The 27,428-nt window shown below is 42.3% G+C and overlaps 2 protein-coding genes across 4 annotated transcripts in view; one reads left to right on the top strand and one right to left on the bottom strand.

Moving 5' to 3' along the window:
• The window catches only part of serpini1 (serpin peptidase inhibitor, clade I (neuroserpin), member 1), a 48,835-nt gene extending 43,552 nt beyond the window's left edge, over positions 1-5,283 (bottom strand). The window contains exon 1 of one of the 3 annotated variants that reach the window (XM_068042186.1): positions 5,149-5,283. The gene's annotated coding sequence lies outside the window, so the exon portion shown is untranslated. Of the gene's footprint in view, positions 1-5,021; positions 5,090-5,115 lie in introns of those variants that run through there. The other 2 variants (XM_068042185.1, XM_068042187.1) reach the window with 2 other exon arrangements.
• A 155-nt stretch (positions 5,284-5,438) lies between these two features.
• Positions 5,439-27,428, top strand: part of pdcd10a (programmed cell death 10a) — a 43,184-nt gene continuing 21,194 nt past the window's right edge. Inside the window, exon 1 of the mRNA XM_068042188.1 lies at positions 5,439-5,589. The gene's annotated coding sequence lies outside the window, so the exon portion shown is untranslated. The remainder of the gene's footprint in view (positions 5,590-27,428) is intronic.

Genomic DNA, 27,428 nt, shown 5'->3' with positions numbered 1-27,428 from the left:
AACCCTGGCATTAAAGTCCCCCAGCAGGAACAGATGTTCGGTATTGGGGATGCTACTGATGATATTATGGAGTTCCTCGTAGAACTGGTCTTTAGCTTCAAGTGGGGAGCAGAGTGTTGGAGCATAGATGCTGTGTAGGTGTACTGGACCAGAGGCGGTGAGCAGTCGGATGGACAGTATGTGTTCCGAGCCATTTGAAGGTGGCTCTATCATGCTGAGCATAGAGTTTCTGATGGCGAAGCCCACTCCATGCTGTCTTGGTTCTTCAGGATCCCTACCCTGCCAGAAGAAGGTGTAGTCTTGCTCTCTTAGAGATCCGCTCGCAGGGAGACATGTCTACTGAAGTGCTGCAATGTCCACATTGAGTCTACTGAGCTAATTGTTAATGATGGCGGTCTTCTGAGAATTGTTGATTTGTGTAATGTCTTCCGACAGGCCAGGACACACAGTTCTGATGTTCAAGCTTGCAAAACGAAGGGCTGGTACCTTCTTTCCTTTTTTTGTTGTGCTGTTTGGTGCGGTGTTGCAGTCCACTTTTCAGGCAATGACCCTGAGCTCCACGCACTCATTGAAGCAGGTGGACTTAGCAATAACCTGCTCAGTGACGCTCAGTTTGGGTTCTGCCAGGGCCACTCAGCTCCTGACCTCATCACAGCCTTGGTTCAAACATGGACAAAAGAGCTGAACTCAAGAGGTGAGGTGAGAGTGACTTCCCTTGACATCTAGGCAGCATTTGACCAAGTATGGCATCAAGAAGCCCTAGCAAAACTGGAATCAATGGGAATCAGGGGAAAAACGCCGTTGGTTGGAATCATACCTAGCGCAAAGGAAGATTGTTGGAGGTCAATCATCTCAGCTCCAGGATATCACTGCAGGAGACCCTCAGGGTAGTGTCCTAGGCCCAACCATCTTCAGCTGCTTCATCAATGACCTTCCTTCAATCGTAAGGTCAGAAGTGGGGATGTTCGCAGATGATTACCCAATGTTCAGCACCATTTGTGACTCCTGAGATACTGAATTAGTCTGTGTAGAAATGCAGCAAGACCTGGACAATATCCAGGCTTGGGCTGATAAGTGGCAAGTAACATTCATGCCACACAAGTACCAGGCAATGACCATCTCCAACAAGAGAGAATCTAACTATCTCCCCTTGATAGTCAATGGCATTATCATTGCTGAATCCCCCACTATCAACATCCTGGGGGTTACCATTGATCAGAAATTGAACTGGAGTAGCCATATAAATACTGTGGCTACAAGAGCAGGTCAGAGGCTAGGAATCCTGCGGCACAAGTCAGGAGTGTGATGGCATACTCTCCACTAGCCTAGATGGCTGCAGCTGCAACAACACTCAAGAAGCTCAACACCATCCAGCACAAAGCAGCCCGCTTGACAGGCATGCCATCCACAAACATTCACTCCCTCCACCACCGATGCACAGGTGGTAGCAGTGTGTACCATCTACAAGATGCACTGCAGCAACGCACCAAGTCTCCTTAGACAACACCTTCCAAACTCGCGACCTCTACCACATAGAAGGACAAGGGCAGCAAATGCATGGGAACACCACAACCTGCAAGCTCCCCTCCAAGCCACACACCATCCTGACTTGGAATTATATCGCCGTTCCTTCACTGTCTGGGTAAAAATCCTGGAACTCCCTTCCTAACAGCATTGTGGGTGTACTTACTCCACATGGACTGCAGCAGTTCAAGTAGGCAGCTTACCACCACCTTCTCAAGGGCAATTAGGGATGGGTAATAAATGCTGGCTTAGCCAGCGATGCCTACATTTCATGAACAAATAAAAAAAACTTATAATGCTGTAAACCAGAATGTCAACACTGCAGTTCTATTGAAAAAAAAAGTGGAAATCATGATATAGTCTCGTAACAAGATAGAAAACAATCTCCTCAAATGTGTACAAAGAAAAAACTCTGAAGACATTTCATTATTCGGCAGCAACGGTAGCAGAATCTCGATTTGCAACTGATCATTGTTTAAATTTGCAATGTTTTGCTACACAAAGCCAAAAATGGATGCAGTTTAAATACGCAAGGTCAAAGACAACGAATGATTGGGTATTCTGTATCCAAATAAGTGAAGTTTTTTTTAATATTGTCATAATATGAAAGATAAAAGATTATCTGAATTACATTCAAATTGGCCAGATATTCAAGGTCTGGCACAAAACAGTAATAATGAAGAATGGATGGCAACAACAATGCAAGTACTGGATAGGTGGCAAAAGATTGACAACCAATAAGCTAATTCAGAAAAAAAAATCAGCAAACCTTTAGAAGTTCATTCTTCTGTTTTATGCCATCTGAACCATTTGATTGAATTACTGCCTTGGGATTCACTCCTATGCAGTGCAATGGCAACTGAAATTGAATGAATGTCACTTTCAATTAATTCTATACCTACCCTCAACTGCTGAGAATGCAAAAGAGGCTAAACCAGGAAAATTATTGTGGAGTAACTGCTGCTGTTTTGAATAACAGCAGCGAGAATCGCTTTAACAGATAAAACTAAAAAAAGATCTACCGCTTGGAATGCATTTATGCAGATATAAGCTGAAATTTACTCCAATTTCTACGGCTATCTTGCACTCAGAAATTTATGCCCAAATTTCCTGTACAGTTTAATTGTTTATGCCAGAATGTTAAAAACTGATCTAAAAAGGGCAAATGCAGCAGCACCAATAGGAGTGATAGCAAGTAGGCTGCTGTCTTCTGTGTTGTTGCATCACACAGAGCCTCTTGATCTGCTTGTCCATTATTATACACAACAGGGCCATTGTCATTGAGGAGGTTGCTTAGTCGTTCTGAATATTCCATTAACACATCTTATAATATTAGAAATATGGATTTCTGTGAAAAATGCAGTTTTATTCCTTTCCTAAACACCTCCACCTCTCTAATAAAACCAAAATACTGCAGATGCTGGAAATCTGAAACAAAACAAAAAGTGCTAGAAATACTCAGCAGGTCTGTCAGCATCTGTGGAGAGAGAAGCAGAGTTAATGTTTCAGGTCTGTGACCTTTCATCAGAACTGCTAGGGCAAAGACAAAGAGAGTGTGCTCATAGTGTGGTGAAAGACGGAGTGTTAATGACAGAATAATGAACAGCCCCATGACTCCTTGTCAGTTAATTTCTCTGGCCCTCTGTCATATCACACGCCTTCCCTTTTGTTCTCTTCCCCGCCCCCCACCCCCACTTTACTTCCTTAAAACCGATTACATTTCTAACCTTTGCCAGTTCAGATGAAAGGTCACAGACCTGAAACCTTAACTCTGCTTCTCTCTGCACAGATGCTGCCAGACCTGCTGAGTATTTCCAGCACTTGCGGTTTTTATTTCAGATTTCCAGCATCTGCAGTACTTTGCTTTTATCAAATCCAAATAACTTTCCCCTTTCAATCAAAGTATTAAGCTAAGGATAACATAATTCTTTTTAACACCCCAAACAACTGTCCACTTTCTTTACAAAGAACAGCTCTAATACCTATTTATGATTTAAATCTGATCATTTCTCTTTCAAATCAATTCATTTCTTAAAGTGAAAATATTGACAGTAGGCAGTTTCAGTGGTAGAATTACTGTAATGTGTGGCATAGTATTAATGATAAATTTGACAGCAGGTAATAAGGACACTGGTGTGAACGGTGTTCCTGACTAGTCAAATGGTATGAAAAAAAGTCACAGATGGCACTTCTATAGTGTGACTGACACTCTGAATTTTATGGTAATTCTTTTCTTCTGGTTGATACAATGTTGCAAAATGTTAGACACACCTATTTTCTAACGTCAAATTCTCAACCTTGTGAGCGAGAGCGGAGGAGTCAATCCAAGGTTCAGCGATTAAGCAGCCAATGGGAGGAAACAAATCAAACAAATTCATGTTGCAAGGGAGTACACAAGAACAGCACGAGCAACAGGAATTAATGCATTGTTTGGGGCTTACTAAAACGTGATCTCAACCATGCAGTGAGCAAAAAACATGACTCACCGAAAGCATTTCATTTCAGATATTTAAAATAATTACAGTTTTACCAATAATTTCAAAATATTATTTTGAAGGCGAGATGGGTCACTTAAAATTTTTTTTTAATATGCTCTTAAATAGGTGCATTCACGAGTAAATGCATTCAGTACCCAACATCATACATCAGTTATGTCACTGTACTCCTATGTGAAAAAATTTCCTGCATCAAAAATTCGTAAGATGGCAAGAAATCAAACAATTGCACAAAGTAATTCATTTCTCCAGGCACTTTATTTTGCCATGCATCAAAAAAAATCAATGTCTTGTAGGTAGAGAGAAAGAGAAAAGACAACATCTTGCAACTAGATTTATAAAAGTGATATTAGGTAGATACTTAGTGTACATTTTTCTGGTAATGATTTGAGGTATGCTCATCGGAGAACTTTGCCTGTCTTGGTGATCGGCAGAAAAAGGTAACGGTGAAATATTGCAACATTTCGCTGATATTTATTTATAACATTGGGTTTTGTTTAGTGAAAAACAGCGGGACTGGCGGGCGGTCAGACACGAATTTTCAACTCGCTCGTTCGTCTTTTCTACCTAATTAGCTCTAAGCAATCGGATTCATTTTTACACTTCATTCACAAAAATGAAATGTGAATGAAAATTAAGCAGGTAACATTCAAGTATCAACAAGCTGGAGCTTGCCTGTGGGCAAGTCAGATACAAAGCGACGGAACGATTAAAGGACTGATATAAATAACCCGCATTAAAGCCGAGCCGTGCCGACATACATACGCCTGTGTACACATACACGGTTAGCAATAACCTTCAATACATAATCGAACCCTTATTAATAGTCAGGCAGCTACATGCTGCAACTCAGCACCACTTGCAACTTTCTACTACCATTTCATTCAGCCCCCAATGCTGGGTCGGGAACGGATTTTCATAGATGGTGCTGAAAACAAACAAAATGCAAAAACTGGTCACCACACTTGCTTTCTCCGCTTATAAACGATGGCAAAACCTCACTTGTGATATTTTCTTTTACCCAAGACAGGTCTCGCGAGGAATGCAAGCCTATATTTTGGAGATTTCTAAGTATGTAATTTCAATGAGGACTCACGGCTGGATGAGACGATGCACTGAATAAACACACCTGCAGCCCTTAGTCCTGTACAGTGAGCAGCAAACACTGTGTTCCTGGAGCTGCTGCAAACAGCCTCAATCTGCAGCCCAGCCCTGGAACCCTGCCAACATCTGCTGCCTCTCATTCGTTGGTTCCAACGTCAATCTTGTGGGATGTGAATGATGCTTCGGGCCCGATGCACACTGGGGCTTGTAGTTTATTCCCGCCTCAGTTCCCGGCCGCACGCGCAGTTACACCACCGAACTACAAGTCCCAGAAACCCCGGCGCGGCAGCCGGGGCGGAATCTCTGGCGCTGATTGGGTAAGACCGAGGGGGTTTCCGGTCGAGTCGTTGCGGGCGGTGAGTTTCTTTCTTCTCGGTGGTGGAGGTGAGGCAGTTGGACGGAAGCGCGGTGACCAAGTCACCAAGAGCCAAGGCCTCGGCTGTTTTCCAAGCCCGAATGCGTGTGGGTGAGTTCTTGTCACCGTCTGTGTTGCTGATTGCGGGGCCTGGTCCGTGGCGCCGCTCCTGTCTCAGCACTCGGTGGGAGGGTATCCGCCCAGCTCAGCTTGGGCCGTGGGGTGAGGGGCCACGACACCTCAAGCTGCCGGGCTCCTTGCCTGTGGGCTGCCACCGCCCGGAAGGCTTAGGTTTCAGATAAAGTGTACAGGGTCTGAGGATCTTAGGGAGTTTTAAATAGTAACGTAACTTACGGAAGTATTTGTCTGAATTCGAGCAGCTTGGAATGTGTGTGAAGAAACCTGGGTGTATGTAACATCTCAGTAATGACCAACCATTCGTGCATGTAAGCCACCGGTCGCTTTTAATGTACAGGCAGGCGATCGAAGCCTTCATTTCTGCCTCTTAAACTTGAAAGTTACAAAACATAACTGCTGGTCTTTGGAGTTTGTTTGCATTAGGTAGGGTACGTCACCTTAAAAGGGCGTGCAATCGTTGGCCGACGGAACCTTGTAAATAAAATGCAACAACGCCTTACTTCCATAATTTTATATGCATTCGTAAGTTGTTTCTGATTCTTGAATGAGGTGTCATCCATTTGGATTAATATCTGCAATATGTAGAAGTGTAGAATCGTTCCTAGGGTTCTGGCTAATAGCTGAAAGTTTCTATGAAAATATAATGACTTATAAGGTTAAAATGCCTTCCTAGTACATTTGATGACCAGTTACTATGATCACTGCTGCTGTTTGAAGCTACTCCTCCCAGAAGATCTGCTGTCATATGTCACGTTCGTCTATCTTGCACAATCCTCGCCTATCCATTGTAGCTCATCTGCAACTCCTCTATGATGTCTGTCATCTAACTACGCCTAGGTCGACTCCACCTTGCCCTCTTGAAGAGCGATCTCTAGCTTTTCAGTTCTAATCGAATGGCCAAAATGCTGGCATTTTCTTTTTCGGATGTCACTTTTTAGAGTTCTTTTTGCTCTTGCAATTTCAAGCACCTGTTTATTTATTTTATGGTCTGTGTAAGGAATTGCCAGCATAAGTCTTACCATCCACATTTCAAAGGCCTCTATTTTCTTCCACAGATCTTTACTTATTGTCCAGGTTTCTGAGGCATACTGGAAAGTGGATTGAATGTAGTATCTTATGAGATTTTCCCTTGTTAAAAGCTTGTGCTTTCTTGTTAACACATCCTTCATCTTCACAAAATTACTTCTGGCTATCTCTATCCTTCTGACTTTGGCATTGCATCTACCATCTTCTGTTATCATTTGTATTAACTAGATAAGCTTATCTACTTGTTCCAGTTTGACACCATCCACTTCAATCTTCACTCTCTTTTTTCTAATGTATTCCTACCATTGTTTTTGTCTTTTTGGTGTTTGTATTCAATCCATATTCTAAACTTTTAGATTTTACTTGATCTACAATTTTTTTTAGGGCTTCTTATTCTACAAGTAGCCCTGTCATCAGCGTACTGCAATTTTTTGTTCTTCCCTCCAATTTTTTACACCTGGAAGTACATCTAATTCTCTAAATATTTGTTCTGTGTACAGATTGAATTATTTTAGTGTCAGTATACAGCTCCTCTCTTCACTTGAACCATATGATTGTCCATCTTTGAGCCTGATGCTCGCTATTTGGTCCCAATATAGACACTGGATAAATCTCATGTCTTTGCTGTGTCAATGTCACATTGCAGCAACCCCTCTATTAGCTTTTGGTGATGAACACGATTGAATGCTGTTTCATGATATATAAAACATAAGTAAATGTTCTTGTTTACTTCTAGATATTTATCAAAGATTGTTCTTTGGTTAAATATTCCATCTCTTGTTCCTACTCCAGGCCTAAATCCAGACTGTGTTTCACCAAGCTTTTAGATGTTCTGTTGTTAGTTCATCTATGCCTGAAGCTTTTCCTGCACATCAATTTCAAAGCATTCTTTACCTCTGATATAATGTTTGGTCCTTCCTTGGCCTCTAAGATCTGGAGGACTCCCTGGATTTGGATCATCATACAATTCACTTATATATTCTGTGCATCATTACTGCATCTCTTTCAAACAATATTTTAGCATCTATGATCTCTAAGTTGAAATAATTTGTAATTTAATTTATATCCTGGGTAATTGATTCATAGCTTGATTAATATGGTGTAATTATTTTCACAACTTAATTTTATATAACACTTTCATAGAGTTTTAGTCATATGGCACCGAAGGAGGCCATTTGGCCCATCAAGTCCATGCTGGCTCTCCACGGAGCTATGAAATCAGTCCCCCTCTCTGGCTTGATCCCACAGATGGTAGACATCCAACTTCCTCTTGAAGTCATCGATTATCTCCGCTTCATCCACCCTTGTAGGCGGCAATTTTCAGGTCATTACAACTCACTGTGTAAAAAAACTGCTTTTTCATATTTCCCCTGCACCTTTTGCCTGAAACTTTCAATCTGTGTCCCCTAGTCCTTGTATTCATTTAATGTGAACAGTTTTTCCTTGTCTAACTTATCTAAGTCTGCCAAAAACTGTACACTTATATTAACTCTCCCCTAAATCACCTAAGGAGACCAAACCCAGCTTTTCCAACCTAACCTTGTAACTAAAATCCTCCATCCCTGGAACCATTCTGGTAAATCTCCTCTGCACCCTCTTAAGAACCCTCATGTCCTTCCTGAAGTGTGGTGACCAGAACTGGACACACTACTCCAGTTTGGGCCTAATCAGGGCTTTATCAAGGTTTGGCATAAATTCCCTGCTTCTGTACTCAATGCCTTTATTTATGAAGTCCAACATCCCATATGCTTTACTAACCATTCTCTCAATATGTCCTGCCACCTTCAAAGATCTTTGTGCAAGCATCCCCAGGTCCCTCTGTTCCAGCACACTGTTTAGAACTGTGCTGTTAAGTATATATTGCCTCTCCCTATTTCTTCTGCCAAACTGCATCACCTCATACTTGTCTGTATTAAATTCTGTCTGCCATTCCTCTGCCCATTCTGCTAGCCTGTCTATGTCCTGTTGCAGGCGGTTATTATCATCCCCACTGCTACTCCAAGTTTGGTTTTGTCAGCAAATTTGGAGATTCTATTCTATTCCAAGATCCAAGTATTGATATATAGCAAACAAAGCAGGGTCCCAGCACTGACCTTTGGGGAACACCACTGTCCACTATCCTCCAGTGTGAAAAGCAACCGTTTACTATGACATTTACTCCTTCATTACCCCCACCACCTCGTCCCTGTCCCATGGCACCTTCCCCTGCAATCGCAGGAGGTGTAATACCTGCCCATTTACCTCCTCTCTCCTCACTGTCCCAGGCCCCAAACACTCCTTTCAGGTGAAGCAGCGATTTACTTGTACTTCTTTCAATGTAGTATACTGTATTCGCTGCTCACAGTGTGGTCTCCTCTACATGGTGGAGACCAAGCGCAGACTGGATGACCGCTTTGCGGAACACCTCCGCTCAGTCCGCAAGCAGGACCCTGAGCTTCCGGTTGCTTGCCATTTCAACACTCCCCCCTGCTCTCATGCTCACATCTCTGTCCTGGGATTGCTGCAGTGTTCCAGTGAACATCAACGCAAGCTCGAGGAACAGCATCTCATCTGCCGATTAGGCACACTACAGCCTGCTGGACTGAACATTGAGTTCAATAATTTCAGAGCATGACAGCCCCCCATTTTACTTTCATTTTTAGTTAATTTTTCTTCCCTTTTTTTACATTCTTTTTTTACATTTTTTACAATCTTTTTTTTTTGCATTTATTTCATTTCATCTTAGTTTGTTCAGTGTGCTTACTCACTTTTTTTTTCAGGTTTGCACTTGCTGCTGTTCAATATTCAGTGTATTAACAGCTAATCTGTACTAATGCTTTGTCTTTCAACACACCATTAACATATTGTTTGCCTTTGCTCCGTGACCTTTTGGTCAGCTATGTGGCCTGGTCCAATCTAGACCTCCTTTGTTATCTCTTGCCCCACCCCCACCTCACTTGCTTATAACCTGTGACTTTTCTAATATTTGTCAGTTCCGAAGAAGGGTCACTGACCCTAAACGTTAACTCTGCTTCTCTTTTCACAGATGCTGCCAGACCTGCTGAGTGGTTTCAGCATTTCTTGTTTTTATTTCAGATTTCCAGCATCCGCAGTATTTTGCTTTTATTTACTATGACTTGCTGTTTTCTGTCCTTAAGTCAATTTTTTTTATATCTCAGTTGGACACTGATCCTCCTATTCTATGAGCCTCAATTTTGTTTTAACCCTTCTATGTGGTACCTTATCAAATGCTTCCTTAAAATCCATATAAACAACATCCACTCCATTCCCGTCATCAATCTTCTCTGTTACTTCAACAAAAAAATCAAATAGATTAGTCGAGCATAATCTGCCTTTTTACAAATCCGTGCTGGCTATCCGTAATTAACTTGAACCTCTCCAAGTGTCTGTTGATAGTTTCCCTGATTATTGTTTCCAAAACCTTACCCACCACTGATAAATTAACAGGCCTGTAGCTGCTACGACTGTCCTTACACCCTTTCTTGAATAAGGGTGTGACATTTGCCACTCTCCAATCCTCTGGCACCTTTCCCGTCTCCAGGGAAGATTGGAAGATAATGGCAAGCCCTTGCGCTATCTCCATCGCCACTTCCTTTATCAACCTGGGGTGCAAGCCATCTGGATCAGGTGACTTATCTACCCTAAGCATAGCCAGCCTTTTTAGTAACTCCCCCTTTTAATTTTTACCCTATCCATTGCCTCTGCTGATATTTTGTCAGCCTCCATTTCCTTAGTGAACACTGATACAAAGTACTCATCAGTATATTAGCCTTGTCCTGTGCCTCTCTGTCGCTAATAGCTCCCACTCCTTCTCTTGCTATTTGCTGATTTGAAGACTTTTGGGTTCCCTTTTATGTTGACTGCCATTCTATTTTCATATTCTCTTTGCCAGTCTTATTTTCTTCTTCACCTCCTCTTTCAACTTATTGTATATAGGTAGCCTGGTTCTTGTGCGATGGGTTCACTTGACAGGCACAATTTTTTTTTTTGTTTCATCATCGTCTCTGTCTCCCTTGATCACCAAGGAGTCCTGTTCTTGGTTCCCCTACCTTTCACCCTTGTTGGAATGTTATAAGCCTGCACCTGAAGTATCTCTTCCTTAAAAGATAACCCATTCTTCTGATATAGCTCTTGCTGCCTGTCTTTGGTTCCATTCTACCCTGGCTAGATCACTTTTTACATTGAAAAACATCATAAGGAGCATCACAAAAGAATAGACAAAAAAATGGATGTCTGGATAAAAATAGATTAGTATATAATATATTAGCGATCAAAGCTTAGTCAAAAGTTTGATTTAAGGAGAAGTGGGAGGTGGAGGAGTTTAGGAATGGAATTCCAGAGTGGGGACTTTGAAGGAATAACCAATCGTGGGACAAATGGCAAGGGGGTGCACAAAAAGCCAAAGTCAGGAATGGTGAACTAACTTACATTTAAATAATGAATTTAACATAGTAAAATGTTCTGGTCTGGGGGGAGGGGGTTGGGCTGGTGATTACAGAGGGAGGGAAGGCGGGGTGAGGCATGAAGGGATTTAAACATGAGTATTTTAAATTTGAAGTAGTCAGTAACTGGGATCGAGATTAGTGAGGACAGGAGTGTTGGGTGAAGGGTATGTGATACAGGATACGATATGGGCAGCAGGGATCTAAATAGCTTAAGCACGTGGAAAGCAGAGAATGGAAAACTGGCCAGGATTGTATTGAAATAGTCGAGTCAGGAGATAGCAAAGGCAGAGGTGGAGACAGCTTTTATGAACATGGATGTCGGTGGTCTTTGTGATGGAGAGGATAAAGTGTTGTTAGTTCTGCTTAGGGTTGAATAGGATGCTGGGATGGTGGTTGCAGAGGGGTGATGTAATTTGTGACAAGGGCAGAGCTTGTTTTTTTTATTGGATTTAGCTCTGTACAATGTCCTGTTTATAGATGGTTGCTACTACATCTGTACATGTCCCATGAAAGTACAGCATTTTAGTGCCTTGCAGTCACTCCAAGATATTATTGCTCATACAAAATCAAGACTTGACTGACCATCAGGGTTCAATGGCTTGATTTGATTTTGCAGCCTTGAAACAACAACAGTATTCCTATACTTCATACCCAACTACCGATTTGTGTATCTAATAAGGCAACAGTTAATGGCTCTGTTTTATAAGCAATTTTAAATTTCTTGCTGATGTAAATTTTATAAGACATGTTGTGGCCGACTCAGTAGCAAGAACCCTTCAGTTCGTTTTTTGACAAGTTTGAGCAAGAAACTGAAGTGAGAAAGAATTCTTATTGACTCTGCTGGTGATGTTGCTTTACATTTTTGTGATATTTGACGAATAAAGAAGCTGGTTTGTTGGGGCTGAGTTGTGCGTGACCTTAATTTTGATGGGTGGAACTAAATGATTTACTAAATGGTGGTCAAATGTTTCTTGAGTAAGCATACTCTGTTTCCCAGCAACAAATTCCATCTCTCTGGCTGGCCACAGTCTTGAGACTGAACCACACCGTTGGAAAACCTGGCATCCTATCTGACCCTGAGATGTGTTTTCGAACCCATATCCGCTCCATCACCAAAACCAGATACTTCTATCTTTCACAACCTGCATTTCTGCCCCGCTTCAGATTATCTGCTGCTGAACCCCTCATTGATGTCTTTGTTACCTCTAAATTTGACTTCCAATACTCTTGTGGCTGGCCCCCCACCTTACTCTTTCCATAAATGTGAGCTCATCCATAATTCTGCTGTGATATCTTAACTCGAAAAAGAATAAATCTGGACAGACCACCTGGCATCGACTTAAGCACTGGAAACTACAACAGCCCACACTACCAGCTGACCCTGCAACGGCTTCCTCGTGAGCATATTGGTATTTGTACCAACATTGGGAGAGCTGAACCACAGACCTGTCAAGCAACAGCCTGACATAGTCATACTCGCCGAAACATACCTAACAGCCAAACTCCCAGACTCTTCCATCACCATCCCTCAGTATGTGCTGTCCCATCAGAGGTGGCAGTGGCACAGTGGTATACAGTAAGGAGGGAGTTGCCCGAGGAGTCCACAACATTAACTTCAGATCCCATGAAGTCTCATGGTATCAGGTCAAATGGGCAAGGAGGCCACTTGCTGTAACACCTACCACCCTCCCTCATCTGATGAATCAGTACTCCTCCATGTTGAATACCAGGAAGAACCACTGAGCGTAGTAAGGGCACAGAATGTAGTCTTGGTGGTGGGACTTGAATGTCCACCAAGAGTGGCTCAGTAGCACCACGACTGACCGAGCTGGCTGAGTCCTGAAGGGCATATCTGCCAGACTGGTCCTGCAACAAAAGGTGAGAGAACCAACAAGAGGAAAAAACCTCCTGGACCTTGTCACCAATCTACCTGTCACAGCTGCATCTGACCATGACAGTATTGGTAGGAGTGACAACTGCACAGTCCTTGAGACAAAGACCTGTCTTCACACTGAGAAGAGCTGTAATTGTGTTGTGTGGCACTACTGTTGTGCTAAATGGGATAGGTTGAGAACAAACCTAGCAAATTCAAAACTGAGCATGTATGAGGAGCAGAATTGTATTCACCACCAGCAGCAGAATTGTATTCCACCACAATCTGTAATCTCAAGGCCCAGCATGTCCCTCACTCTACCATCAAGCCAGAGGACAAACCCCTGGTTCAATGAGGAGTGTAGGCAGCACCAGGCTTACCTGAAAATGAGATGCCAACCTGGTGAAGCTACAACATAGGATGGCATGTCTGCTAATTAGCAGATGCAGCATGCTATAGATAGAGCTAAGCGATCCCACAACCGACGGATCAGATCAAGGCTCTGCAGTCCTGGCAAATCCAGTCATGTATGGTGGTGGACAATTAAACAACTAAGAGGAGGAGGTGGCTCCACAAACATCCCCATCATTTATGATAGGGGAGCCAAACATGTCATTGCGAAAGACAAGGTTGAAGCGTTTTCAACCATCAGCAGCTGTAAGTGCTGAGTGACCCATCTCTGCCTTCTGAGGTCTCCATATTTCCACACTCACTCCACATGATATCAAGAAATGGCTAGATTTTTTAAATTCATTCATGGGATGTGGGCGTCGTTGGCCCAGGCCAGCATTTATTGCCCATCCTTAATTGCCCTTGAGAAGGTGATGGTGAGCTGCCTTCTTGAACCGCTGCAGTCCATGTGGGGTAGGTACACCCATAGTGCTGTGAGGAAGATGCACTGAATACAGCAAAGGCTGTGGGCCACGATAGCATCCCAGCTATAGTACTGAAGACTTGTGCTCCAGAAGTAGCCACGCTCCCAATCTGTTCCAGTACAGGTGCAATACTGGCATCTACCCTACCATGTGGAAAATTGCTCAGAAAAGGCAGGACACATCCAATCTGGCCAATTGCTGCCCCATCAGTCTACTCTGAATCAGGGGCAAAGTGATTGAGGGTGTTGTCGGCAGTGCCATTAAGCTGCTCACTGATGCTCAGTTTGGGTTCCATCAGGGCCACTTGGCTCCTTATCTTATTGAAGCTTTGGTCCAAATATGGACAAAAGAACGGAGTTTCAGAGGCAGGGTGAGAGTTATTGCTCTTGACTTCAATTTTGCTAGGGCTCTTTGATGCCACACTTGGTTAAATGCTGTCTTAAAGTCAATGGAATTGTGTTGGGGGGAGGTGGGGGAAGCTCTCCACTGGTTGGACTCATACCTAGCACAAAAGGAAGATGGTTGTGGTTGTTGGCCAATCATCTCAGCCCCAGGACATTACTGCAGGAGTTCTTCAGGGTAGTTTCCCAGGCCCAACCATCTTCAGCTACAACTCCTTCCCTCCACCAAAAAGTCAGAAGTGGCTGATTGCACACTTCAGTTCCATTCGCAACTCCTCAGGTACTGAGACAGTCCATGCCTGTGTGCAAGGCCTGGCCAACATTCAAGTTTGGGCTGAGAAGTGACAAGTAACATTCACGCCACATAAATGCCAAGAAATGATCATCTATAACAAGAGAATCTAACAGTCTCCCCATGACGTGCAACGGCATTGCCATCGCTGAATTCCCCCACCATCTACATCCAGAGTTTACTATTGACCAGAAACTTAACTGGACCTGCCATATAAATACTGTCGCTACAAGTGCAGTTCAGAGGCTGGCAATTCTGCAGCGAGTATATCCTCTCCTGACTCTCAAAAGCCTGTCCACCATCAACAAGGCTCAAGTCATGAGTGTGATAGAATCCTCTCCATTTGCTGGCATGAGTGCAGCTCCACAACACTCACGAAGCTCAACACCATCCAGTACAAAGCACCTTACTTGATCAGCATCCCATCCACCACCTTAAACATTCACTTCCTCTACCACCAGTCCGGTGGGTGCAGTGTGTACCATCTACAAGATGCACCGCAGTAACTTGCAAGTCTCCTTCAGCAGCACCTTCCAAACCTGCGATCTCTGCCACCTAGAAGGACAAGGGCAGCAAATGCCTAGGAACATCTCCACCTGCAAGTTCCCCTCCAAGCCACATGCCATCCTGACCTGGAACTATGTCGCTGTTCCTTCATTGTCACTGGGTCAAAACCCTGCAATTCCTTTTTTCAACAGCACTGTAGGTGTACCGACAGCAGTTGAAGAAGGTGGCTCACCACCACCTTCTCAAGGGCAATGGGCATTAAATGCTGGCCTTACCAGCTGATCATATCCTATTAATGGATTTTTAAAAATTGCTCCTTGTCCGGTAACACTTCCATTTTAGAATTTTCATCCTGATTTTCAAATCCCTCTGTGACTGAGCCTCTCCCTATTGCTAACCCCATCCAGCCCTACAACCTTCAGAACTCTGCACTCCACAATTCCCGCTTCTTGCACATGCCTGGTTTTCATCATTCCTCCAATGCTGGCCATGCCTTCAGCTGCCTTGTACTTAAAATCTCAATTCCCTCCCTCTGTAAACCTCTCCACCCCTCTGCCTCTCTTTCCATCTGTAGACATCCCTTGAAAACCCTCCTCACCTGTCCTAATAACTCCTCATGTGGCTCAATGTCAAATTTTGTTAACTTTCCTGTAAGTGCTTTAGGACATTTTGCTATGTTCAAGACCCTACATAAATGCAATAATTTGTTGTTGTAAAGCTCCCTCACTTAATTGATTAATTCTGCTGAGATTTTAAAATATATCATGTCTAGCAATATTAATGTACTCCATATTAAATTCAATAATATAGCAAATATTTGAGTATTGCTTAAAAAAAACATGCTGTCAAAGCTTTTTGTCTTGCACTCATCAGGATAGATGCAAGAATGCCAAATTTTAAAGGTGATTACCCTTTTCTTCTGTAGTATAAATTGTTGCTCCCTTTTTTAGTAGTTTTGTCTGAATTGCCTCACCCATTTTTTGCAATGGATTTAACATTTTTAGTATGAACATAATTAGAGGCCTGCTCAGGTTGGGAAAAAGAACCCGACCTGACCATCTGTTTACTTACCTTCCTGACACCGAACCTGCAAAAAGCTGCAGTGCATGCGTGATGACGTCATAGTGATGTCACTCGCTCACTGCGCAGACTCAGTTTCGTCCTGGACTCGCAGCTCAAGTAAGTTTTCTTTAAAAATTTCAATACTTAATAGCAGAGCACTTACCCGACTCGAACCCGAAAGCTTTACCCGGAAGATGGGCTTGACCCGACCCGACCCCAACAGATGTCATCGGGTCCCGTCTGGTTTGGATCGGGTAACAGGCCTCTAAACGTAATGCCTAATCAAATTTGCTCGAAATATTGTCACGCAAATTAATGGAACCACTTCAAGTTGATTGAAATAAGTTATTTTGGAGCTCACTTTTGAGAGAAACTTTAGATTCAATTGTTTATTGCAGAATACCTACTCAGTGGAATTTCTCATGGCCAATAAAGTAATATGTTACAAGTTTATTTTTGTATCTAGAATTCCACCTTAATGGAAGAATGGGACAACACCAAATGTTTGCTGCTTTCACTAATTTAAGAATTGATGTTTTCATGTATATAAGCTGACTGTGTGCCAAATATATTCTCAGCAACATAGCTACATGCTCAAGTTGCTCTGTCGTGGGCTGAAATGTTCCTGTGAATTGAATTCTTCATTCTTTGCTGAGGATGCTTTCAAGATAAAGGTTACTCTTCTGGATAGAGGCAGTCTGTGTGATCTGTTAAGGCATATTGCCAATCCCTCTGATTTAATGTTTGTTGAAGGTTTTTCCTAATATTATTCATCTTTATAAATTAATTATTGGTGAACTGAAATGTCAAACTTATCTCATGTACTGGAAAGTGTTTCATGCTGTATTCTGTGGTTCCTAATCACATTGGCCTGGATTTTGCAGTCAGTGGCTAAGGACTGACACTCACCATTTAATTCTGTGTACATTTATCCACCGACTATCTGGGCATTTATACTGCAATTTGCAGTTATCAGACAGTCCAAACAGTACTGTGTTCTCTATGGCAAATCTGGGATCTGTGTCAACAGGGCAAGTGACTGGCTGAAAAGAAAAACACTTGAAGAATCCTTACTGAAGCATGCATAGTCTAAACCAGGAAGTGTCAGTTCGAATAGTTAATTCAATGTCAAATCATGTACAGAAAGTGTAACATGGAAGGGAAAGAAAGATGGGTTTGAGAGAGAGATAGATGAAAAAGAAAAACAATTGGCGCTTTAAATTTTTAAAAAATGATTAACATATGATGGAATGAAACTCCACACTTGTTAATTTTCTGTGTCAGATTGTTTGGCATTAAGACTTATCACACTGTTTAAAAATTCGCTTGCATCTGAATTATCAAGCCCTAATGTTTTCTGGCATGTCTAATGGCTATGTAGTGGGTAAGGCTGACATCTTCACACCCTTTGTATGTTTGAATACAGACAGAGTCTCTTGGCAAGGTGGCGAAGTAGCAAAGCTTGTGGAAGAGCAGAGTAAATCAAAACATCTTCCTGATTTCTGCGTTTAACTGCGCATGTGTAGACACCAGAAGTTGTTGAGTTACTCCTAAATAACACTGAGTACTAATAGCCTCACCATTATTGTCTGTTTGTGTTGGAAAAATTTAACTCTGGTGCAACATCTTCTAAGAAACCTGCTATATGTTCTTCTCTGGATTTGTGTTACCATATTAGGATGTGAGTTATGACTCTGTCTTGGCCTTCAGTTAGTACTTCAAAGAGAGCTTCTATATAAATAAATGAATGCAAACCTGTTGTGTTCAGTGCTTAAAAGCTGTAAACTTGATAGAATCTTAAACGTTGATTGAATGTCAATTGTCAGGCAAGCCCGCCACCTGCCAAGACTGAGGCACACATTATTTTGCTACATGAACATTAAAACTTAAAATTGCAAGCCCCTGACTGGAAAGACATTTGCATAGTAACAGACAGTGTTGGAACAATGGGGACCCAGTTGTTGATTCCCCAATACACAGAAGTGGTCAGACCAGTTTTAGTCACATGACTAATTGGCTGTTGCAGAGGTTTGAACTGAGAGTTTTAAATTGGAGAAAACAGTGTTTGAAATCAGAAAGCTTCTGACTCCTGGTTTGAGAATATCTCTCTCCTGTCTGCTCTCATTTTGCTCACACCAGCTTCGGAAATCACTGAAGACATGAGAACCTAAGAGAAAAGTCTCCTACATTGAACAAGGTTTAAGAAGAACACTGGGCCCCAATGAAAAGTAAGAGCTGCCTACAAGTAAAGACTCTATAGCGAGCTGGAACCACAGAAACAGTAACCAGAAACCCCCTTCAAAGACTGCCTCAAACTTTTCATCTTATATTTTCCTCTCCCCTTTTCTTTCCCTATCTACATGTGTGTATTGCGTGTACATGCAAGTGTGGGTGCATCATACATTCGTAGGCGTTAAACGTATTAGAGTTTAAGTTTTAATAAATTTCAATTTTCTCCTTTTAAACTGAAGAAAGCCTGTTTATGTTCATTTCTTTGCCTTATAATTGGAAAGTTGTGAACGAGGATTAACAAAGGGGGAGCTCAAAACACAGTATGTTTAAAAAGAAAACCCTGTTATAATAAGACCAGGTGAAGATAGCAAAAGATCCCTAGACACCTTTCTCACCTGGTCATAACAGAAATTAGGGTGCTCGCGTCCAGAATTTTACCCACAAATGAGTGAAATTGTAAGTGGGAAGCCAAATTGTTCCCAATCAAACAGAATAAGGTTTTAATCCAGATTTTCTTATGGTTGTGTGATTGAATACTAAAATGGCTGCAACTGAAACGAGTAGCTTTCCAAGCCAGGGTGAAGTAGCTTGGGATAAGTTAAAAGCACTGTCTATGGAGGAGTTGAGAAAAATAGCTGAGCAGTGTGGGATCACAGTACATGGCAAGGCTAGGAAGTCTGAACTCCTGAGGCTAGTGGCCAACCATTTTTCCCTTGAATCTGAAGAAGCAGAGGCAGTGCTAGAATCAAACCCAGAGAGGGTACTGCTAGCAAATATACAATTGGAACAAAGGAAACTTGAATTAGAAGACAGGGAAAGAACGAGAGAGAGAAAGACAGAAGGAAAGAAAGAGAGAATATTCCGGAAGGAATCTGAAGAGAGTGTTGAGGTGACTTGAGATAACTGGGGGTGACAGAGTAACCCCAGTGAAAGCCTGGCCAATATAGAGGAGCATAATTCAGGGCTGGGCAGGAAATTGTTAAAACTCACTCAATTAATTCCAAAATTCACTGAGGTTGATGTGTAAGTGTTTTTCGTGTCTTTTAAGAAACTGGTAAGGCAGCTAAAATGGCCAGCTGAAACCTGGTCTCTCTCAATGAAAGGCAAACTAACCAGAAAAACCCATGAGGTTTATTCCTTGTTGCCAGATGAGAGTTCATCAAATTATGAACTGCCCAAAAATGCTATCCTCAGGCCGTATGAATTAGTACCTGAAGCCAAAAGTTTAGAATCCTCAAAAAGCAAGCCAATCAAACTTATCTGGAGTTTGAAAGAAGTAAGCAGCTGGTTTTCGACCAGTGGCTGAGGACTTTAAAAATACAGCTCAGCTATGAGGCTTTCAGAGAAGTAATCCTGTTAGAGGAATTTAAAAACACACACATTCTCAATAAAAACTCACGTAGAGGAGCAGTGGTTCAGGGAGTCCGGCAAGCGGCCATTCTGGCCATGGAGTTTGTTTTTATTTATAAGCCGGTTTCCTTGGGGAGAACCTTTCCTAATCAGCCTCACAAATCAGAAAAGGACAAAGAGTGGGACAGTGATATCTGCCCTGTCACTCCTGGAAGAGAAAGGAAAGCAGGGGACACGGGGCCCTCCTCCAGCCAAAAAGGAAGGTGCTGTGAGCAAGAGTGAGACTCGGAGACCTGTGTTCTTCCATTGTAATGAGCTGACTGCTGGAAACTAAAGGGGAAACCGGTAGGGTTAATCGGGGCACGCCCGCTCAGTGAGTACGAAGGCCTGATGCAAAACACAGAACAAGCTGTGGCTTTAACTGCAGTAAGCATGCAACTCTTGAAGCTTACTATGGCCAGTGCAGGAAAAGTTAATAAGATTCCTGAAGGTTATCAGGGCTTTGTATTTAAAGGGAAAGTAACCCCATATCCCTCAAGTGGGGCAAGCAAGCCCATAGTAATTCTCAGGGACACGGGCCACCAGATCCTTTTTACCGGGAAAAGGCCTGACCTTTCCCCCAGAGAGTGCACTGAACACCACAATGGCGGTGAATGGTATTGGAGGGCAGTGTATGTCTGTACCTGGAGTGCGACCTAGTTTTGGGACTGGTGATTGTAAGGATTGTCCCTAGTTTGCCTACGGATGGGATTGACCTGCTCCTAGGTCATGTTCTGGTGGGGGGTGAAGGTGGTAGCCCCCCCCCCCCCCCGCCCCAGTAGTGAAAGAAAGACCGCAGGAGGTCAGAGAGACAGGGCAGTGCCAGGAGACAGTCTCCTGCAGAGTTCTTGAATGTGTAGTGGATCAGGCCATGATCAAACCAGCTCCCATCAGAGGAGACTGTATTGGCACTGCAGGCAAATGACCATGAAGTCAGCCTGTCTGAGACTTTCTTTGGAAAGTTAGGAGATCCAGGGAATGAATTAAATGGATTTTCCCTAGCTGAGGCTCAGAGAGCCGACTCAGTATTGCGAGAGTTAGCACAGGCTGCCCAGTCTGAAAGTGAAGCAGAGGGAGTCCCTGACTGCTACTATTTAAAGAATGAGGTACTGATGAGCAAATGGAGTTCTTCTCACAGACCTGAAGGCAAGGAGTAGACAGTAGTTTACCAGCTAGGTAATGTTAAAAACATTTCAATAGTCTCATTTATAGGCTTAGATTTAAACTGTATTAAACCAGCTAGTGATGCCACAGAGGTACCAAGGAGAAATATTAAGGGCCCAGGAGACTACAATGGCTTTACATGCTGGTATGTGAAAGACCAAAGCCCACATAAGACAGCAGTTTGACTGGCCAAAACTCCACAAAGATGCGGTGGAGTACTGCAGGAGTTGCCACATGTGCCAGGTTGAGGGGAAACTCCCACCTACAGTGAAACCTGCACCCCTAAGTCCTGTTAGGTGACTTGTAAGGGACCCCCGTTGAGAACAAAAGGGGACAGGCGGGCACACGGCTGGCAGAAGTTTAGAAAGAGGGGACAAAGTGACCAAGAGGGCAGGTTAAAGGAAGTCTGGGAAGAATCCTGGATGAAAGCCCCTACTGTCTGGTCAATCAGCCCTGAAAAATGTGAACAGTTAGACCCCACATTCTCCTATGTAAATGCAGACTCTAGAAGCACACCACCAAAGTTGCTGGCAGCATTTACAGGAACCTTCAGAGACAAAGAGAGACCTCTAGGGGGTAGAGAAACCTCACCTAGTCGAGGTGTCATAGGAGAGTGCAGTTAAGTCAGCACACATACCTGCAGGTAGGAGTGTCCCAGAGAACAAAGGGGAGATTAACAGACTCCTCCCCTACAGTCAGAGGAAAAGGGAATGACCCATCCCCTGAAGCCAAAGGTCTTTGCATGACTGAGTTCTGGATAGACCCGCCCCCTACTAATTATCTTGAGTAAAAAGAGAGAGAATTTAAAGCAGCCCTGGCACCCAGAACAGACCATTTTTAATAAGCTTTAAGATTGGTCAATGAATGGAAATGAATGAGAGAAATGCATGATTTTTCTTTCTGTATCTTGTACTTCTCAAACCCTGTAATGAATTACACTGTTTTTCTTAAAATCGTATTTTATTCCCCTGGATGTGGAGGTGTCAGGCAAGCCCCCCCCCCACCACCTTTCAATACTGAGGCATACGTTATTTTGCCACATGAACATTAAAACTTAAAATTGCAAGCCCCTGACTGGAAAGACATTTGCATAGTAACAGACAGTGTTGGAACAGTGGGGGCCCAGTCGTTGCTTCCCCAATTGCACAGAAGAAGTGGTCAGACCAGTTTTAGTCACATGACTAACTGGCTGTTGTAAAGGTTTGAATTGAGAGTTTTAAATTGGAGAAAACCGTGTTTGAAATCAGAAAGCTCCTGGTTTGAGAACATCTCTCTCCTGTCTGCTCTCATCTCTCTCACACCTGCTTCGGAAACAGTTGAAGACAGGAGAACCTCATGTTGAACAAGCTTTAAGAAGAATACTGGTCCCCAATGAAAAGAAAGAGCTGCCAACAATCAAAGACTATAGCGAGCTGGAACCACAGAAACAGTAACCAGAAACTCCCTTCAGAGACTGCCTCAAACCTTTCACCTTTATATTTTCCTCTCTTTTCTGTCCCTATCTGCAAGTGTATCGCGTGTGCATGCTAGCATGGGCACGTCGTATATCCGTAAGCATTAACCGTATTAGAGTTTAAGATTTAATAAATTTCAGTTTTCTCCTTTAAACCGAAGAAAGCCTGTTTATGCTCATTTCTTTGTCTTATAATTGGAAAGCTCTGAACAGGATTCACAAAGGGGGAACTCAAAACAGTGTGTTTAAAAATAAAACCTTGTTACAACAAGACCAGGTGAAGACAGCAAAAGACCCCTAAACACCTTTCTCACCTTTCTTTTATTTGTTTCATGGGATGTGGGTTTCATTGGCAAGGCCAACATTTGTTGCCCATCCCTAATTGTCCTTGACAACTGAGTGGCTTGCCAGGCCATTTCAGAGGGCAGTTTAAGATTTAAGATTCAACCCAATTGCTGTGGGTCTGGAGTCACATGTAGGCCAGACCAGGACATTTTTTCACATTTTAATTATTGGAGATTTAAAACTTAAAAACAAAAAATTGCCTTTTTAATTCAATTTTTATTTCCCCTTTTACTTTCTACTTTCTGTACCTGATTTGACATTGGATTAACTATTATAATTTTGTGCTGTTCATTTAACAGCTCTAAGATTAGATTGGTTAAGGAGATACACAGTTGCTTGCTTTGTTCGCCAGTTCCCAGATCACATGTAGAGGTGCTGTGCAGAAATGGCTCCCTAATTTGCAATAAGACCCAGTGCAAAATCCCATAGAAAGTCTGTGTGTAAGTCTAATATTTGCTGCTGAGAGCAAAATCTAGCCCAATATAAATACATCTGACTGGTAGTAATCTAATATTTAATAAAGTTGTATAAATATTTTGCATTCCCATGTATAGATTTCTTTTTAAAGAAAGGACTTGCTTTCATATCTTGGGATGTTCCAAAGCACTTCACAGTCAATTACTTTTAACATACAGTCACTGTTTTGTTGATGACATGCAGTAACTAATTTGCATGCTGCAAGATAGATGGCCAGTTGGTCTGTTTTAGTGGTGTTCATTGAGGGATAATTGTTGGCCAGTCACCAGATGAACTCGTTCTGCTCTTCAAATATTGCTAATAGCCTGAAGAGGCAGATAGAAGCTTGGTTTTAAAGTCTTGTTCAGAGGATGGCACCTCTGACAATGCATTACTCCCTCAGTACTGCATTGGAGTGAGATTTGAACCTGACTTTGAGTAAAGCGAATATGCGACTGCTGAGCCAAGCTGACTGCAATCAAAATGGTACATCTTTTTTAAGGATCAATTAAGAGTATCTCAGTATTAATTCATGCACTTGAAAACGGGGTGTATTCGAAATATGGTTGAATGTGAGCTTGTTGAGTAAGATGTGGATCTGAGAAATTAAGAACTAATACAGTTTAAATCTAAGCCTATAAATGAAACTATTGAAATGTTTTTAACATTACCTATTGTATGATCTAGTACTCAAAGTACAACCATTATTTTTCAGCATGAAATTTTGTTTAATGCCTAAAATTATAATTGTTTTATTTTGTTCCTCACATCATTGTAATATATTTGATTTTCTAATGTCACCACCTCTTACCTTGTCTTTGGCATGCTGTTATTTTTACCATGCCACTTGATCTGACATTGATATAAAGTGGCACAATATAATTAATCAGTATGGTTACTTTTTATTTCAGTAAAGCATAATGGTGGGCACAGGAAATGTTTATACTGTCTACCTGTATATTGATCATTGTTGATGCATTGTTGATTCAGCCCATCATGCTTGGGGTATGGCTTTTTGGGAAATAATCTATTTCAAACTTGGTTGTGTTTGAAGAGGACATTTTGAGCTCCATAACTGTAGCCAGAAATAAACGGAGTTATAGGTTTATTGCCGGTTGTTGTAGGAGCAGTTTTGAGAATTTTAAAGCACAGTAGCTTGGAATTTTTTTCCAACTGCACATTGGTACCAAGATACTAAAGTTGAGTGACAACACTGATCATTGATTGGCATTCTTCCATCTATGAAAGTTGATGGACACGCGGCAAACAATCCATTTAGGTGGGGTGTGTTATCTTGGTATCTGCTAGATTAGTACCAACACACTTGGGAGCTGTGCCTTTGAGCAGACTGCCGCATTTGTGATTTTTGTCCTGCCAGGATATACCCATAACGTCTCGCAAGCAGCAAGATGGATGTTGTTGCGCTTCTTTTCCTGCTAACAGTAAGTCGCATGTTTGACAGGTATACAGCAAAGTGCTGAAAACACAACTTGGTCCTACGCATTTCATGAGTCGGCCAAAGGTGGTAGCCTTTTTCCCAATGCGTGTATCGAGCTCTGCATCAAGGGACAGATTGTCTGTCACTGTGGATCCAAGGTGGCAGAATTTGTTAACCACTTCACCTTGTCCCATTATTAGTGCACATAATATTGTAATTTTAACACCAGTACTGTAATGTCAAAGCATTCAGTAGCCTTTAAATTTGGAAGACTTAAATGCATGAGGAAGGTGATGCTGAAAAGGCTTGTAAAGTGCTCTATGCACTATGCAATCTTAATGTACAAGATCTTGGTATTTGTGAATTTCAATATTTTAGCAAATTAATTTTCCAAGATAACTTTACATTAAAATGTGTTTATAGTTTTCAAATGCACATAATATTGGAGCCGAGACGTATTTAAGTTTTTTGCTGAGGTAACAGAGGGTTGATGTGATATATATGGGCTTCCAAACAACATTTGATAAAGTGCTACACAACAAATTTGAAGCCCACGGAATAAAAGGGAGCATGACAGAATGGATATGAAGTTGGCTGAGTGACGGGAAGCGGCATAGTGGTGTGCAGTTGAGGCCTGCTACCCGACCCGAACCCAATAGGACCCGACGACATGTGTCGGGGTCGGGTTGGGCCCATCTTCTGGGGCCGGCTTTCAGGCTCTGGTCGGGCCGAGTCCGGGTCGAGTCGGGTCAGGCTGGACATGCGCGGTAAGTGCTCTCCTGGTAAGTATTAAAAATAAAAAAACTTAACTGAGCTGGTTGTCCGGGACGAAACTGAGTTGGCACAGTGAGCGAGTGACGTCACTACGATGTCTTGTGTGTGCACTGCAGCTTCTTGCAGGCTTGATGTCAGGACGGTAAGTAAAGGGATGGTCGGGTTGGGCTCAAGTCCGCTGTGGTTTGGTCGGGTTCGGGTCGGGTTCTTTTTCCTGACCTAAAGCAGGTCTCTAGTGTGCGGTTGTTTTTCAGACTGGAGGCAAGTATACAGTGGTGTTCCTCAGGGGCTGGTACTAGGACCACTGCTTTTCTTGACTGATATTAATGACTTAGACCTTGGTGTACAATGCACGAATTCAAAATTGGCAGATAACTCAAAACTTGGAAATATGTGATGAGGTTAGTGATAGACTTCAAAATGATATAGACAAGTTGATGGAATGGGTGGGCATGTGACAGATGCAATTTAACACAGGTGCGAAGTGATGCATTTTGGTAGGAAGAACGAATAGAGACAAATGTAAATAAATGGTGCAGTTCTAAAGTGGTTGCAGGATTGGAGGTCTAGATGTTAATTGTATATCAGTTGTATTTTATTATATGCAGGTGAGGACATTAATTGGGGTTTCACTGGAGCACATATGAGACATTTGCTGAAATTGTGGGGTGGTTGTTGGAGGTGTGTGCTTGAAATGTTTCACTTTAAATAAATGGACGACTGAGTAAAGATTAACTCCAGTACTATCCTTCACCAGCTGGCTTTCTGGATTAGAACGTCTGGAGGTATATGTGCACAAATCGTTGAAGGTGGCATAGCAGGTTGAAAAAGTGGTTAAAAAGGCCTACGCGATCCTGAGCTTTATAAACCGAGACTAGAGTACAAAAACAAGGGAGTTATGATGAACCTTTATAATACACTGGTTCAGCCTCAGCTGGAATATTGTGTGCATTTCTGGGCACCACACTTTAGGAAGGATGTGAAGGCTTTAAAGAGGGTGCAGAAAAGATTTTTGAGTATGGTTCTGGGGATGAGAGACTTCAGTTACATTGCTAGATTGGAGAAGCTGGGGTTCTTCGAGGAGAGGAGATTTGATAGAGGTGCTCAAAATCGTGAGGGGTGTAGATAGAAACAGTTTATATGAGCAGAAGGGTCGAGAACCAGAAGACACCGATTTAAGGTGATTAGCAAAAGAACTAAAGGCGACATGAAGAAAATCTTTTTTACGTAGTGAGTGATCATGATCTGGAGTGCTCTGCCTGTAAGAATGGTCGAGGCAAATTCATACATGGCTTTCAAATCAGGAAATGAATAAGCGCCTGAAGGGAAAGAATTTCCAAGGCTACGGGGAGAGCGCTGGGGAGTGGGACTAGCGAAATTGATTTTGCAGAAAGTGCCATGGTCTCAATGTGCCAAATGGCCTCCTGTGCTGTAACCATTCTATGATTCTATTCCATGATTCCCTGTCATTGTACTGTGCAGTTTCGGTTGGCATTTATTGTCTAACTGAAAATAGAAATTTTGACAAGCGTGACAATGGTGCAATGGTTTAAGACTCTATATTATTTGATTCTGGAACCTGGATTTGAATCCTGTCCAGATTGATGGAATTAGTTTCTTTTGGCTGGTTATAAGGGCTCTATGTGCATTGAATAGCGAAAAACCTAACTTAGTCCTTAATGCTTGTAGGTGTGCCAAGTAAAATTGCCCCTCATTTGGCACAAACTGATAATCTTACTCCTGTTTAAAGGCAAGTGGTGTATGGGAAATGGAAAAATTTTCACAGTTGCCTTGGAAATTCTCCAGAACATGAGAAAAGGAGCTTTGTTCTACAAGTGTGTATGTTTCATATGACTTTACTTCATTGGTTGTAAAGTGCTTGGGCCATTGAAAGATGCTATATGAATGCAAGTTGCTCAGACTTTTGGGTGTGCTTATTGTTGATACTAAATCCAAAAATGAGAAGTGTCCCATTTCCCATTACTAACGAATTGTGACATTGAGCATCTATGGAGAAGTGAGTTTTGTTTGAGTGGTTTAATAAAGCAGTTTTGTGTTTTTTTTGCAGGACATTGAAATT

The sequence above is a fragment of the Heterodontus francisci genome, chromosome 11 (assembly GCF_036365525.1).
Source record: "Heterodontus francisci isolate sHetFra1 chromosome 11, sHetFra1.hap1, whole genome shotgun sequence".
Taxonomy (NCBI): domain Eukaryota; kingdom Metazoa; phylum Chordata; class Chondrichthyes; order Heterodontiformes; family Heterodontidae; genus Heterodontus; species Heterodontus francisci.
This window is presented reverse-complemented; position numbering and strand designations above follow the sequence as displayed.